A 17,196-nucleotide genomic window follows, 5' to 3' on the forward strand; every position below is an offset into this window, starting at 1 on the left:
AAACATCTTTCAATCTCAATTCACTATGAATAATTTTAATTCTGCCAAATATATTTACTTTTATTTAATGTCCCTATGTTCTACAAGTCTAAAGGTTACATTCAAAATATTACACCTCAAATATAATATTTGAAAAGACCATAGTATGCATAGTATTTATGCCTTCTTACCACCTTTACCATCCATTATTCACCTGCAAGAAGATTTGTAGTTAAGAGGAAATAAGTATAATATAGATAGCATGGTACATTTCAGATCCAGCTATGGCTCACGAGCCAGGTACCTTGCTTGTTCAGCATGACTCATGCAAGAGATTATTCCTAGTCATCTGGAATGTAAACTAGCATGCTGACAAAGATTTTTTCGTTCATTGTATACTTGGTAAATTACAGTCTCTCTCCTACTTTTTTTTTTTTTTCCCCCCCAACAAGTCAGCCGTCTCCCACCGAGGCAGGGTGACCCAAAAAAGAAAAAATCCCCAAAAACAAAATGCTTTCATCATCTTTCAACACTTTCACCACACTCACACATTATCACTGTTTTCGCAGAGGCGCTCAGAATACAACAGTTTAGAAGCATATACGTATAGATACACAACATATCCCTCCAAACTGCCAATATCCCAAACCCCTCCTTTAAAGTGCAGGCATTGTACTTCCCATTTCCAGGACTCAAGTCCGACTATATGAAAATAACCGGTTTCCCTGAATCCCTTCACTAAATATTACCCTGCTCACACTCCAACAGATCGTCAGGTCCCAAGTATCATTCGTCTCCATTCACTTGTATCTAACATGCTCACGCACGCTTGCTGGAAGTCCAAGCCCCTCGCCCACAAAACCTCCTTTACCCCCTCTCTCCAACCCTTTCGAGGATGACCCCTACCCCTCCTTCCTTCCCCTATAGATTTATATGCTTTCCATGTCATTCTACTTTGATCCATTCTCTCTAAATGACCAAACCACCTCACCAACCCCTCTTCTGCCCTCTGACTAATGCTTTTATTAACTCCACACCTTCTTCTAATTTCCACACTCCGAATTTTCTGCATAATATTTACACACATTGCCCTTAGACAGGACATCTCCACTGCCTCCAACCGTCTCCTCGCTGCTGCATTTACCACCCAAGCTTCACATCCATATAAGAGTGTTGGTACTACTATACTTTCATACATTCCCTTCTTTGCCTCCATAGATAGCGTTTTTTGGCTCCACATATACCTCAATGCACCACTCGCCTTTTTTTCCCCTCATCAATTCTATGATTAACTTCATCCTTCATAAATCCATCCGCCGACACGTCAACTCCCAAGTATCTGAAAACATTCACTTCTTCCATACTCCTCCTCCCCAATTTGATATCCAATTTTTCTTTATCTAAATCATTTGATACCCTCATCACCTTTACTCTTTTCTATGTTCACTTTCAACTTTCTACCTTTACACACATTCCCAAACTCATCTACTAACCTTTGCAATTTTTCTTTAGAATCTCCCATAAGCACAGTATCATCAGCAAAAAGTAACTGTCAATTCCCATTTTGAATTTGATTCCCCATAATTTAATCCCACCCCACTCCCGAACACCCTAGCATTTACTTCTTTTACAACCCCATCTATAAATATATTAAACTACCATGGTGACATTACACATCCCTGTCTAAGACCTACTTTTACTGGGAAGTATTCTCCCTCTCTTCTACACACCCTAACCTGAGCCTCACTATCCTCATGAAAACTCTTTACAGCATTTAGTAACTTACCACCTATTCCATATACTTGCAACATCTGCCACATTGCTCCTCTATCCACTCTATCATATGCCTTTTCTAAATCTATAAATGCAATAAAAACTTCCCTACCTTTATCTAAATACTGTTCACATATATGCTTCAATGTAAACACTTGATCTACACATCCCCTACCCACTCTGAAGCCTCCCTGCTCATCCGCAATCCTACATTCTGTCTTACCTCTAATTCTTTCAATTATAACCCTACCGTATACTTTTCCTGGTATACTCAGTAAACTTATTCCTCTATAATTTTTACAATCTCTTTTGTCCCCTTTCCCTTTATATAAAGGGATTATACATGCTCTCTGCCAATCCCTAGGTACCTTCCCCTCTTTCATACATTTATTAAACAAAAGTACCAACCACTCCAACACTATCCCCCCTACTTTTAATATTTTTGTCATGATCCCATCAGTTCCAGCTGCTTTACCCCCTTTCATTCTACGTAATGCCTCACGTACCTCCAACACACTTACATTCTGCTCTTCTTCACTCCTAAAAGATGGTATACCTCCCTGGTCAGTGCATGAAATTACCGCCTCCCTTTCTTCCTCAACATTTACCTAATACCTCCCTCTCCCCATCTACTAACTCCCCTACTCTGTTTTTAACTGACAAATCCATACTTTCCCTAGGCTTTCTTAACTTGTTTAACTCGCTCCAAAATTTTTTCTTATTTTCATTAAAATTTCTTGACAGTGCCTCTCCCACTCTATCATCTGCTCTCCTTTTGCACTCTCTCACCACTCTCTTCACCTTTCTTTTACTCTCCATATACTCTGCTCTTCTTATAACACTTCTGCTTTGTAAAAACCTCTCATAAGCTACCTTTTTCTCTTTTTATCACACCCTTTACTTCATCATTCCACCAATCACTCCTCTTTCCTCCTGCCCCCACCCTCCTATAACCACAAGCTTCTGCCCCACATTCTAATACTGCATTTTTAAAACTATTCCAACCCTCTTCAAACCCCCCCCCCCCCTACTCATCTTTGCACTAGCCCACCTTTCTGCCAATAGTCGCTTATATCTCACCCGAACTTCCTCCTCCCTTAGTTTATACACTTTCACCTCCCTCTTACTTGTTCCCACCTTCCTCTTTCCCCATCTACCTCTTACTCTAACTGTAGCTACAACTAAATAATGATCCGATATATCAGTTGCCCCTCTATAAACATGTACATCCTGGAGCCTACCCATCAACCTTTTATCCACCAATACATAATCTAACAAACTACTTTCATTACGTGCTACATCATACCTTGTAGGTTAGGTTAGGTTAGGTAAGGTTCGTCATCCTGACGCGGGTCTTTCAGATGATGACCCGCCTTTGGATTTTGGTCAACCGAGGCCTTCCGCTGGCTTATCCACCCCTTTAAAAATTATGTCATTATAACTCTTTATTACCCCATAATATTTATTTATCTTTTTTCATAAATATGTATTACTTATTACCAAATACACATAGCTCAATTAAAGGCTCCCCATTTACATTTACCCCTGGCACCCCAAATTTACCTACTACTCCTTCCATAACATTTTTACCCACTTTAGCATTGAAATCCCCAACCATCATTACTCTCACACTTGATTCAAAACTCCCCATGCATTCACTCAACATTTCCCAAAATCTCTCTCTCCTCTACACTTCTCTCTTCTCCAGGTGCATACACGCTTACTATAACCCACTTTTCACATCCAATCTTTATTTTACTCGACATAATCCTTGAATTAATACATTTGTAGTCCCTCTTTTCCTGCCATAGCTTATCCTTCAACATTATTGCTACTCCTTCTTTAGCTCTAACTCTATTTGAAACCCCTGACCTAATCCCATTTATTCCTCTCCATTGAAACTCTCCCACCCCCTTCAGCTTTGTTTCACTTAAAGCCAGGACATCCAGTTTCTTCTATTCATAACATCCACAATCATCTCTTTCTTATCATTTGCACAACATCCACGCACATTCAGACTTCCCACTTTGACAATTTTCTTCTTCTTATTCTTTTTAGTAATCTTTACAGGAAAAGGGGTTACTAGCCCATTGTTCCCGGCATTTTAGTTGACTTTTACAACACGCATGGCTTACGGAGGAAAGATTCTTATTCCACTTCCCCATGGATATAAAAGGAAAAGTAATAAGACCAAGAACTATTAAGATAAAATCAAAGAAAACTCAGATGAGTGTGTATAAATAAACGTGTACATGTATGTGTAGTGTGACCTAAGTGTAAGTAGAAGTACTCTTCTTGTTTCATTTTAAATACAATACAGAATTATTTATCTGAAATTCCAAAATCCGAAAATCTCCAAAATCCAAAAGATTTTAGTGTTGACATGATGTGCCACAAATGAATCATTCAGCACAAAATGTAGTAGAGGCTCAATTCTCCAAACTGTTGAGCAGAGACAGATGAGCTTCATATTTGTACTAGCACCAGTTTGTTGTCAGCAGCAGTTACTTTCCATTTACCAGATGTTTTGTGCTCTGTGGTGTGATGATATTGTTGAAAATGTCAAAAAAGGCCTATGGGTAATAGTGCAAAGAAAAAGAGGAAGCATTTATGTTTATCTATATACAGAAAGCCAAGTTGTTGTGGTTAAGTGTGAAGCATCTGACTGAGGAGTTTGGCACTGGAACAATCACTGTCTACCACAAAGAAACAAAAGGACAAATTGTTCTCTGCAGAAAGTGATGAACTAAAGTTAATGAAAAATAGAAAAACACTGCATATAGGAAAAAAATGAAGAGCTTGATCTTGCAGTGGATTCATCAGCATCAGTGTGAGCATGTGTCACATAATGGAATGCTGATTGTGAAATGAGAAAAAAAAAAAAAGGCACAGCATTAAATGTATAAAGATTACTGGTGATAAAACATCTGCCAATCACAAAGCAGCAGAGAAATTCATCGAAGTGTTTGCTCAGATTGTTGCTGATGAAAATCTAACAGCATTGTCTGGGCCTGCATTTACCTTCTTTTTGCAAGCCGTGTTAATTTTTTTTTCTTGGAACAGTACCTGTACAGTACAGTACCATGTTTAGACTTCAGTCCCGTCCCCAAGCTGTCCCATTTTATAGATGTAAATATATAAATATTCCAAAATCTGAAATTGGAAACCACTTCCAGTCCCAAGGATTTGAGATAAAGGATTCTCAACTGTACATCTTGGGTAATAAGATTCAACTGTGTGTTTTCCTTACACGTTTAGCAAATCAACCTGAATAAGTGAAAGTGAATTATTATTATAATCATAACTAAGCACTAAACCCACAAGGGGTCATACAGTGCTGCAAGCAAAAGTGAAAATTGCATACATTTTATTGACTCCTTAAGGGAGGGACTGAATCCAAGAACTGGACTTATCCTTCTCGTCCTTGGATTGAAAATAACATCTCCCCTTCCCCAGGTGCTATGTGACCTCTGGGTTTAGAGCTTCATCAATTAAAACAATTGTCATTATGATCAAAGAAAAATTGTGTTCACTTTTCACATAAATGTAGGCCTATGGCCCAATAATGTTATTCACATTTTGTAGCTCTGGTTATCTGACAACTGTGTGCAGCTGGTGGGTCGTGGAAGCTTACCTGGAGTATACCTTGAGGGTGTTTCAGGAATCAGTGCCCCATGACCAGGCCTTGTGGTGGATCAGGGTCTGATCAACCAGGCTGTTACTGCTGGCAGCATGCAAACCGACATACGAGCCACAGCCCAGCTGGTCAGGTACTGACTTTAGGTACCTGTCCAGCTCCTTGAAGACAGCCAGGGAGTCTATTGGTAATCCCTCTTATGTGTTCTGGGAGACAGCTGAACAGTCATGGGCCCTTGACACATTGTGCTGTTTCTTAGCATACTCTGGCACCCCTGGTTTTCAGTGGGGGGATGTTGCACTGCCTGCTGAGTCTTTTGCTTTCATAGGGAGTGATTTTTGTGTGCAGATTTAGGACTAGTCCCTCTAGGATTTTCCAAGTGTATATTATCATGTACCTTTCTTGCCTGCATTCCAGGGAGTACAAATCAAGGGACTTAACCGTTCCCAATAATTTAGGTGTTTAATCATACATGTCGCGAGAGTTCTCTGTACATTCTCCAGATCTGCAATTTTGCCTGCCTTGAAACGGGCCGTTAGTGTACAATAATATTCTAGCCTGTGCACTAACTGCCCCTTTTAAGCTTGGTCACTTGTAAAATAAAAATGCTCACATCTACAATCAACAGACACAAAGAACAAAAAGCACAATACAGAGAGAGAGAAAGAGAGAGACAAGAGGCAGGGCCTGGGGCTGTGAATTGACCATTGCAATAACATACAGGCAATTACACACACACACACACACACACACACACACACACACACACACACACACGACGAGGTGTCAGAGTGGGCGCCTGTGACAAGCGGGGTTCCACAGGGGTCAGTCCTAGGACCTGTGCTGTTCTTGGTATACGTGAACGACATAACGGAAGGGATAGACTCAGAAGTGTCCTTGTTTGCAGACGATGTGAAGTTAATGAGAAGAATCAAATCGGACGAGGATCAGGCAGGACTACAAAGAGACCTAGACAGGCTACAAGCCTGGTCCAGCAACTGGCTCCTTGAATTTAACCCTGCCAAATGCAAAGTCATGAAGATTGGGGAAGGGCAAAGAAGACCGCAGACACAATATAGTTTAGATGGCCAAAGACTGCAAACCTCACTCGAGGAAAAAGATCTGGGGGTGAGTATAACACCGAGCATATCTCCTGAGGCGCACATCAATCAGATAACTGCTGCAGCATACGGGCGCCTGGCAAACCTACGGATAGCGTTCCGATACCTCAGTAAGGATTCGTTTAAGACTCTGTATACCATCTACGTCAGGCCCATACTGGAGTATGCAGCACCAGTTTGGAATCCACACCTAGTCAAGCACGTCAAGAAATTAGAGAAAGTGCAAAGGTTTCCAACAAGACTAGTCCCAGAGCTACGGGGATTGTCCTATGAAGAAAGGTTGAGGGAAATCGGCCTGACGACACTGGAGGCCAGGAGGGTCAGGGGAGACACGATAACGACATATAAAATACTGCGCAGAATAGACGAGGTGGACAAAGACGGGATGTTCGGAGATGGGACACAGACACAAGAGGTCACAATTGGAAGTTGAAGACTCAGATGAATCAAAGGGATGTTAGGAAGTATTTCTTCAGTCATAGAGTAGTCAGGCCATGGAATAGCCTAGAAAGTGATGTGGTGGAGGCAAGAACCATACATAGTTTTAAGGCGAGGTATGATAGAGCTCATGGGGCAGGGAGAGAGAGGACCTAGTAGCAGTCAGCGAAGAGGCGGGGCCAGGAGCTGTGACTCGACCCCTGCAATCACAAATAGGTGAGTACACACACACACACACACACACACACACACACAGGTGTCCCTGTTTGCAGATGACGTGAAGTTGATGAGAAGAATTCACTCGATCGAAGACCAGGCAGAACTACAAAGGGATCTGGACAGGCTGCAGACCTGGTCCAGCAATTGGCTCCTGGAGTTCAATCCCACCAAGTGCAAAGTCATGAAGATTGGGGAAGGGCAAAGAAGACTGCAGACGGAGTACAGTCTAGGGGGCCAGAGACTACAAACCTCACTCAAGGAAAAAGATCTTGGGGTGAGTATAACACCAGGCACATCTCCTGAAGCGCACATCAACCAAATAACTGCTGCAGCATATGGGCGCCTAGCAAACCTCAGAACAGCATTCCGACATCTTAATAAGGAATCATTCAGGACCCTGTACACCGTGTACGTTTTGCCCATATTGGAGTATGCGGCACCAGTTTGGAACCCACACCTAGCCAAGCACGTGAAGAAACTAGAGAAAGTGCAAAGGTTTGCAACAAGACTAGTTCCAGAGCTAAGAGGTATGTCCTACGAGGTGAGGTTAAGGGAAATCAACCTGATGACACTGGAGGACAGGAGAGATAGGGGGGACATGATAACGATATACAAAATACTGAGAGGAATTGACAAGGTGAACAAAGACAGGATGTTCCAGAGATTGGACACAGTAACAAGGGGACACAGTTGGAAGTTGAAGACACAGATGAATCACAGGGATGTTAGGAAGTATTTCTTCAGCCACAGAGTAGTCAGTAAGTGGAATAGTTTGGGAAGCGATGTAGTGGAGGCAGGATCCATACATAGCTTTAAGCAGAGGTATGATAAAGCTCACGGCTCAGGGAGTGACCTAGTAGCGATCAGTGAAGAGGCGGGGCCAGGAGCTCGGACTCGACCCCCGCAACCTCAACTAGGTGAGTACACACACACAATAGAAAGGCCTACCTGTTCGTCAGTATGGAGGGTGGGTTTAGTAAACACCACCTCACCTTTCACCTTTACTAGTGCCTACTAACCACTACAGCTGTTGTTGCTGCTGCGGTTTCTGGTGTTACCTCTGCACTTACTTGCTAAGCCAAGTAAGGCTATATATAGCCCTGAGGGCAAAGCAAAATAAAAACCTAAATGCACACTAAAAAAAGCAGCATGATCGAATATGTTCCAAACTATGAAGGTGGAACCAAGACGGTAAGTAATGAAGGAAGAGTTGAAAAATGATAAGAATAAATATCACACAGTGGGTGCTTGGTAAAAAGAAATGAAAAAAAATAGGTGGTTATGCAAATGACTAGTGTGTAAATTATCAATGATAATTATACTTCCTTGTGGGCTTAGCGCTTAGTTATGATATAATTACACTTCTGGAGGCAAAAGTGCCCTCACGCCTTCGGAATTGTGGATAACAGCCTGGTTGATCAAGCCCTGATCCATCACGAGGTTGGTCACAGACCAAGCCACGGGGGCATTGACCCCCCGAAACCCCCTCTAGGTATAGGTCCTCAAATTCCTCCACCTGTCATCACTCTTCACATCACTATGCTCCCTACACTACGGTCAGGTCGAGGCCGGATCACCACATGTAGGAGACCCGGGCCAGGATTTTGGGTGAACCTACCTGTACCTGCATGCTCAGGTAGATCTGTTTGACTACTTGATCAAGCCTATCGTGTGGGCGAAATATAGTCAATAAAAGATCGCACTATACTGCATTTGTGTATTTTTTTCATCATGTCGATATTTTATACCATTTTCCCCAACTTAAAGAGTAACGGAATATTTTGACCGAGTGACGGAGCGCTGACACTCTTATACAACACAATAAAAACAGGGATAATATTATACAATAAAAACAACGAACATAAAACACGCAACATAAATACCATTATACCAAGTTTGACACTGTCAACAGCAATCAAAAATTTTGTTAAGCCAATGTCAAAGTTCCCAGAGGTCTCTACAAGCACCAATTTCATATTATATTATATTATATATATATATATATAATATATATATATATATATATATATATATATATATATATATATAATTTTTTTTATTTTATTATCACACTGGCCGATTCCCACCAAGGCAGGGTGGCCCGAAAAAGAAAAACTTTCACCATCATTCACTCCATCACTGTCTTGCCAGAAGGGTGCTTTACACTACAGTTTTTAAACTGCAACATTAACACCCCTCCTTCAGAGTGCAGGCACTGTACTTCCCATCTCCAGGACTCAAGTCCGGCCTGCCGGTTTCCCTGAACCCCTTCATAAATGTTACTTTGCTCACACTCCAACAGCACGTCAAGTATTAAAAACCATTTGTCTCCATTCACTCCTATCAAACACGCTCACGCACGCCTGCTGGAAGTCCAAGCCCCTCGCACACAAAACCTCCTTTACCCCCTCCCTCCAACCTTTCCTAGGCCGACCCCTACCCTGCCTTCCTTCCACTACAGACTGATACACTCTTGAAGTCACTCTGTTTCGCTCCATTCTCCCTACATGTCCAAACCACCTCAACAACCCTTCCTCAGCCCTCTGGACAACAGTTTTGGTAATCCCGCACCTCCTCCTAACTTCCAAAGTACGAATTCTCTGCATTATATTCACACCACACATTGCCCTCAGACATGACATCTCCACTGCCTCCAGCCTTCTCCTCGCTGCAACATTCATCACCCATGCTTCACACCCATATAAGAGCGTTGGTAAAACTATACTCTCATACATTCCCCTCTTTGCCTCCAAGGACAAAGTTCTTTGTCTCCACAGACTCCTAGGTGCACCACTCACTCTTTTTCCCTCATCAATTCTATGATTCACCTCATCTTTCATAGACCCATCCGCTGACACGTCCACTCCCAAATATCTGAATACATTCACCTCCTCCACACTCTCTCCCTCCAATCTGATATTCAATCTTTCATCACCTAATCTTTTTGTTATCCTCATAACCTTACTCTTTCCTGTATTCACCTTATATATATATATATATATATATATATATATATATATATATATATATATATATATATATATATATATATATATATATATATAACATTGTATCAATCGCATCTGCTAGAAAAATGACAGGATGGATAATGAGAACCTTCAAAACTAGGGAGGCCAAGCCCATGATGACACTCTTCAGGTCACTTTGTTCTATCTAGGCTGGAATATTGCTGCACACTAACAGCACCTTTCAAGGCAGGTGAAATTGCTGACCTAGAAAATGTACAGAGAACCTTCACGGCGCGCATAACGGAGATAAAACACCTCAATTACTGGGAGCGCTTGAGGTTCCTAAACCTGTATTCCCTGGAATGCAGGAGGGAGAGATACATGATTATATACACCTGGAAAATCCTAGAGGGACTAGTACCGAACTTGCACACGAAAATCACTCACTACGAAAGCAAAAGACTTGGCAGACGATGCAACATCCCCCCAATGAAAAGCAGGGGTGTCACTAGCACGTTAAGAGACAATACAATAAGTGTCAGGGGCCCAAGACTGTTCAACTGCCTCCCAGCATACATAAGGGGGATTACCAACAGACCCCTGACTGTCTTCAAGAAGGTGCTGGACAGGCACCTAAAGTCAGTACCTGACCAGCCGGGCTGTGGTTCGTACGAGTTGCGTGCGGCCTACAGCAACAGCCTGATTGATCAGGCCCTGATCCACTATGAGGCCTGGTCACAGACCGGGCCGCGGGGGCGTTGACCCCCGAAACCCTCTTTAGGTGTGTGTGTGTATATATATATATATATATATATATATATATATATATATATATATATATATATATATATATATATATAATGACGGTCTGAAAGGCGTAAAGCGAAGAGAAAACCGTTAAAAATGGATACAAATATCCCCCACAGAAAAACTTACGTTTCGATTCGATATGTACCATTAACTAGTTAACGGACCGAAACGTCGTCATAAGTTTGTCTTCTATATGTGGGCTATTTGTGTATTGTTCCAGTCAAGGTATTGTGATTTTTTTATTTGTTAAAAATCTGGGTCTACAGCGGCACGCCCATAAGCTACACAAACGAGTGGAGGCGGGGACAGATTCACCTAAGAACAGGTACCAGGGGTTCAGGTTCAGGTTCACGTAGGTTTGCCAGGACGGGCTCTGCCCCGATCTTCTCCATGTGGTGACCCGGCAGTGACTCCCGAAGGAGTGTCGGAGGCGGCCAAGGGAGAGTTGTGCGCCTGATATACACCCGATAGGTTCGTCTCTAAGTGCCCCATTCCTGTCGATGTTCTCATATTAAAGCACAGCAAGACAGAAAACTTATTGCCAAAAGGATGTGAAGTTATGAGCTAACATAAATTGCACGTTAAACTCAGTTTTAGTCAGAAGTGTTCATTGGAGGAAAGTGTAATTTACACTATGTATGATAAGATAAGATTTCGTTCGGATTTTTAACCCCGGAGGGTTAGCCACCCAGGATAACCCAAGAAAGTCAGTGCGTCATCGAGGACTGTCTAACTTATTTCCATTGGGGTCCTTAATCTTGTCCCCCAGGATGCGACCCACACCAGTCGACTAACACCCAGGTACCTATTTGCTGCTAGGTGAACAGGACAACAGGTGTAAGGAAACGTGTCGAAATTTTTCCACCCGCCGGGAATCGAACCCGGGCTCTCCGTGTGTGTGAAGCAGGAGCTTTAGCCACCAGACCACCGGGCCTTTGTGTACCTCTGCCTAAATAAACTTAATAGTTCATTACCATTGTAAATTAGCTACCAAAACTTTGCTGTCAAATCCCTGGACTCATTATGTGCCTCCAATATTTAGACTACCGCCCACAGGATGGATATAGGGTGAAAAATAGATACATTAAACTAAGCCATCAAAGTCTGACAGGGTTCACAGTAACGTCTCCGCTTGATAGAGTCTTGTGTGGCCAATATGCAGATATCCAAGAACAGTTTCTAAAAGCGAAGGCAATGAGAGACAAGTCTACCTAGAATCAGACTGTGGTATGATCAGCAATAATTTTCTCTAACCCGAACTAACGTCGCTATCATTGATTCCGAATGCTCTAAGACTTACAAAACTTTAGAAAGTTTGAAAAGGACAGCCGCCTGATGAATGCTGATAGGTTCTAACCTACAGAATGTGCAGAAGAGTCTAAGTTCATAGTCCTGGACGCTAAAATGACCAGAGACCCAACAATAAGACTATCTCTATACTTTTTGAAGAGGCGACACCAGCAACACTGAAGGCGTTGAGTTACGAATCAGATTTAAGAGTCAAGATTACAACGAAGGAAGATATGGAACGAGAATCAATGTTAATAATATCCACAGGAAGTGGATACAACTTCCGTGAAAATAACGTATCACAATCCAGAAAAAGTACAGTATATCCTACACCATCAGAGGAGTTAAAAGTCATCAATGTGGACGACAGTACCATGCGAGTGAAACTTAAAATGTTCAAGGAAGAGGGAGCATTCGTCCACGTCAGAGATAAGACACTTTAGAAAAGGAAGGAGGGACAATATTGTTACCTTTCAAGGCGGAATGGAAAACGAATGAACTGGATTAACGGAAAATACTGAGAGGAAAGAGATTAGCAATTAGGGTCTGAAAGAGGAGATTAAAGAGGTACAGTACAACAAAAAAGGCCATTCAGAATGTTAGTTTGACTAATGTCAGTGATTATTCTATAGATCGCAGAACGATTAAGATCATATAAGCGAGTAAGATAATACAAGACAACGAATTAGTCTGTCCGAACTGCTTAGGCATGCTAGTGCTATCTTTGTACTGCATATTTTATAATATGTAAACCACACATTGTAAACTTTACAAAAAAAAAAAATTGAATATATTCCTCGACGGTCTTATAATGAAGGAACACGAGACTTGTATATCAGCTTTCGAATGGATTTGAACCAAATATACAAACGCGATATTGATGATGATAATAATAATAATAATAATAATAATAATAATATTTTTTCTACAAGTACATATACAAGGTATACAGACCATAGCTGATATCAATGACATACTACACTATAGAAAGCCGCTTGTTATGCAGAACATTTCGGGCAAATTAGGTCAATTTTGTTCCAGGATGCGACCCACACCAGTCCACTAACACCCAGGTACCTATTTTACTGATAGGTGAACAGGAACAGCAGGTATCTTTAAGAAATACGTCCAAATGGACATCAAGTTTGGAAAGAATAGCCAGTGAGGCAGATAAATACACCTAATCCCATAATCAGATTTAGACAGAACCAAGGCCGTATAAAGATGAACTCGCCTACTGGTCCCCCAAGTTAAAACGACAAAAAATTAAGTAAATTCACTCGGCTAAAACAGGCAGTTTTTAGGAGTGTTACAAGTAATTTCAGTGATATTATTTAATCAAAGTGGAAACCAAGAAATTAAAAACAACTTGGTGATCTGCCGTACAGGGAGAATAAGAAACTGAAAATGACGAAGTGTATGAGAGAGTTGGATACTTTGAGAACTTTAAAGCCAAGTGATGTAACCAAACACGACGTACAGCCATTTACATTCTAAAAAGTGGATATTTGCTGGATGTGTGCCAACACAAGCGATATTGAAATCATCCATATATATGGAGGACCAAATTGCCCGCAGATAGTACCGAGGCTAAACAATGGTTAGCTAACAAAGAGTGTTGTGCTAGCATGACAGTCTTGAACTAATAGTCCTGAACACGGTCTAGTTTAAAAGCTATTATTGATTCGGACACTAATGTTGATCTGTATCACACGTTCCATCAATTTGCAAATGAAACTAATAAGAGGTATGGATGTATAACTAGAGGAATCACGTCCAACAAAGTACCTAATTTTGGGGAAAGAAGGGCTATAACAAACTCGTACTGCAGAGGCAACATTTCCGCAGAATAAACAAAACTGAAGAGGGATAATAGTGTGTGTAATGCCAAGGAGTATAAATGGGAAAGTATAACATTAACATCACTGGTCTTGGCTGTTGTAGGATGACACTGACAACGCAGAGGCAACCTCAAAAGCAGTAAATGAAAAATTATACAGTTCTTTATAGAAGAAGTGAAGTGTGAAGTGTAGATTCCCCAGAGATTTAGACAGAATAATATAAGGACTGGTGCGGACCATGGGAGACCCAGGCAACGTGATATCCTTTACGTTTGCAACTTCATCTGGATCCACGACTTCGACACAAGCAATGTCAAGACTGGAGCTGGTCTATTTTCGCACCTGTTTTCATACTACACTCGTGTAAGTGGTGGTATACCTGGAGGGTGTTCATGGCGCCCCCGCTTCTCATTGGTGGGATGGTGCATTACCTGCCGAGTCTTTTGCTTTCAGAGGGAGTGATCTCCGTATGTAGATTTGGGGCTAGTTCTTCTAGTATTTTCTAAGTGTATATTATCATGCCTCTTCCTCGCCTGCATTCCAAGGAGTACAGATCAACGAACTAAAACCGTTCCCAGTAATTTAGGTGCTTTATTGTATTTATACTTGCAGTGAAAGCTGTCTGCATATTCTCCAGGTCTGCAATTTCGTTTACTTTGAAAGGGGCCATTAGTGTATAGCAATATTCCAGCATAGAGAGAACAAGCGATTTGAAGAGAATCACCATGGGCTTGGCCTCTCTAATGTTGAAAATCCTCGTTATCCATCCTATTATTTTCCTAGCAGATATGGTAGATACATAGTTATGATCTTTGAAAGTAAGATTCTCTGACATTATCGCTCCCAACGAGCAAATTTGGTTTCTTCCATGACCATGTCAAGCATGTGCTCCCGCTTGCTGACCACCAGAGTGCACATGAAAATGTTGTCTTGAGGTCCGTGGTAATAACTACAGCAGCTTAAAGAAGAGATGTGACAAATATAATATCAAGGAAGGAGGCATGGCATGTATGGTGGGAAAAAGGAAGGATAAAAAAAAAAAATCCAGTCGAGAGAGGCGATGAAGACTGGGAAGCAAGAATGATAGAAAAATGGTCATCATGAATCCGAAAGACTACTGTAACCCATTCACTTGGTACATATATCACAAACAATTTAGAAATTTTAGCATACATACAGAGGTACAAAAAAAATACAGGTAAGAGCAGCATGCCAAAGCCACTTATATGCATATTCAGAGTAGTTTGCACGTTCTACAATATATGTCCGTAGTTTGTTCATCGTTCGTTAGTGTTAGCACGAGGGTTTGCGGCAGTGAGCGAGTTGCTAAGACCGGTAGCGTGCACACCCGCTGGGAAGACTGGCGGGCCATGGTAGGAACAGCAGCTCAGGGCTTTACCAAATAAGACCAACCACAGTGATGACCGAACCATACCACTGCCCCACTGGAAACCCCTTCTCCTGTCTGAAAACCCTTGCTTCCCTGCCTGGAAGCTCTTGCTTCCCTGCCTGGAAACGTTCCAGTGGTCTGCCACATGCAATCACACTTGCTTGCCCTTTTCAGACTCGTTTCTGCTTTTGACACTTCGTTTACGGGACCACAGTGGCCCCGTTGGTCGGCCTTGATATTCTACAAGTATTCTGCCCTTTAAGGAAGTTGGTTTGAAGCTGGTGAAGATCATTTGATCACAGGTACTAGAGCTACCCTCCCCTGGATCGAACCTGTTTACTTCCCATTTCCCAGCCTCTATTTCTACATGTTTAGAGTCTCCTCATGTCTAATAGAAATTCCCTGTGTAAATACTGTCAATGTTGTCTTGAATGAAGATGTGGCAGGTGGCTTGGAATCCATTTTCTAAGCCGTGTGATTGACCTTGATAGTGAGTGGGTCAACAAGCCTGCCAAGTATAATTTACATAACCACTCAGAGACCGTATATATAAACAACTATTGCCTTGTTAAGTAAAAAGGCCACACATGCGACTAATGTGACATCTTATTGTGGCTCTCCAGGATCTTTGTCAAGCCGACAAAGCTTGACAAAGCTCCTGGAGAGCGAAACGTTGCCACAATAAAATGTCACATTAGTCGCATTTGTGTCCTTTTACGTAACATATTGTCGGTAATTCTACCAATATTAATACAATTATTGCCTTATTAGTCTTAAGAAAGGCCTAAGTTTGCCCGAAATGTTCTGCATACAAAGGGGTTTTCTGTAAACATACCTAAACGTCACACATCTCTGTACAAATATTGACTGAAGAAGCATTCCACGTAGACGAAGAGATTCAACAATACTCATCAGCTTGTCTGTTGTTTTATACCAACTTTAACACAGAATTTTAGAATTTGTTTACATTGGATCTTATCTGCTAGATTTAACCCCTTTTCCCCGCTAACAAGTCAAAAATAACAACAATGTTCTTTTAAAAAATATCTTAGATTGAATATCACTAAGTCACAAGGAAAATAAAGCTGAATTGGAGTATTTTATACATCGGGCAGCCCACCTACCTTCTCAAGTCTTTTTTCACAACCTTCCACTCGTCTCTTACAACCCACATATAGGCGAATGCTCTACAAGAACTAAAATAAATCAGTTACTGGTGAATTAATTTCCTGGTAATTTATATTTTAAGCAGTAATCGGACGACTGTAAATAGGTTTGATTTCTAAGTCGCTATGAGTATGACAGATTTATGAAGCTTCTATTATCTACGGCTTGAAAAACACACCACAGGCGGTCATAAAGTGCGTGGAAAATGGTAGGCAATCATGTCCACGCCAAGAGGAGGATAAATGAAATTCCTTATATCAAGAGCACCTGACCACCATCATGGAACTTCCCTTGATGGGTCCAGGCAGAGAGTAGTTCCAATTCCCTGAGTGAAGTGCCCTTTCATCGGCATCAAGGAACCTCCTTGAAGAGCTAGGAGAGGCACGCACCAGAATAAAAACATTCTCAGCTACTACCACCAGGTGTCGGGGGATTCGAAGCCACTCTTTCAGACCATTAGAAAAAATAATATTCATCCTATACTTTTTTAACCAGGGTTGGTAGACACTGGTAAATAAATAAGAAAGAAGCTCTCACTGTCTTAAACTCCAAAGCTGTGAAA

At 41.5% G+C, this 17,196-nt stretch overlaps 1 protein-coding gene across 4 annotated transcripts in view; it reads right to left on the bottom strand.

Moving 5' to 3' along the window:
• Positions 1–17,196, bottom strand: part of LOC128705133 (uncharacterized) — a 111,142-nt gene that overhangs the window by 5,504 nt on the left and 88,442 nt on the right. The window lies entirely within an intron of this gene.

The sequence above is a fragment of the Cherax quadricarinatus genome, chromosome 49 (genome assembly GCF_038502225.1).
Source record: "Cherax quadricarinatus isolate ZL_2023a chromosome 49, ASM3850222v1, whole genome shotgun sequence".
Classification (NCBI taxonomy): Eukaryota; Metazoa; Arthropoda; class Malacostraca; order Decapoda; family Parastacidae; genus Cherax; species Cherax quadricarinatus.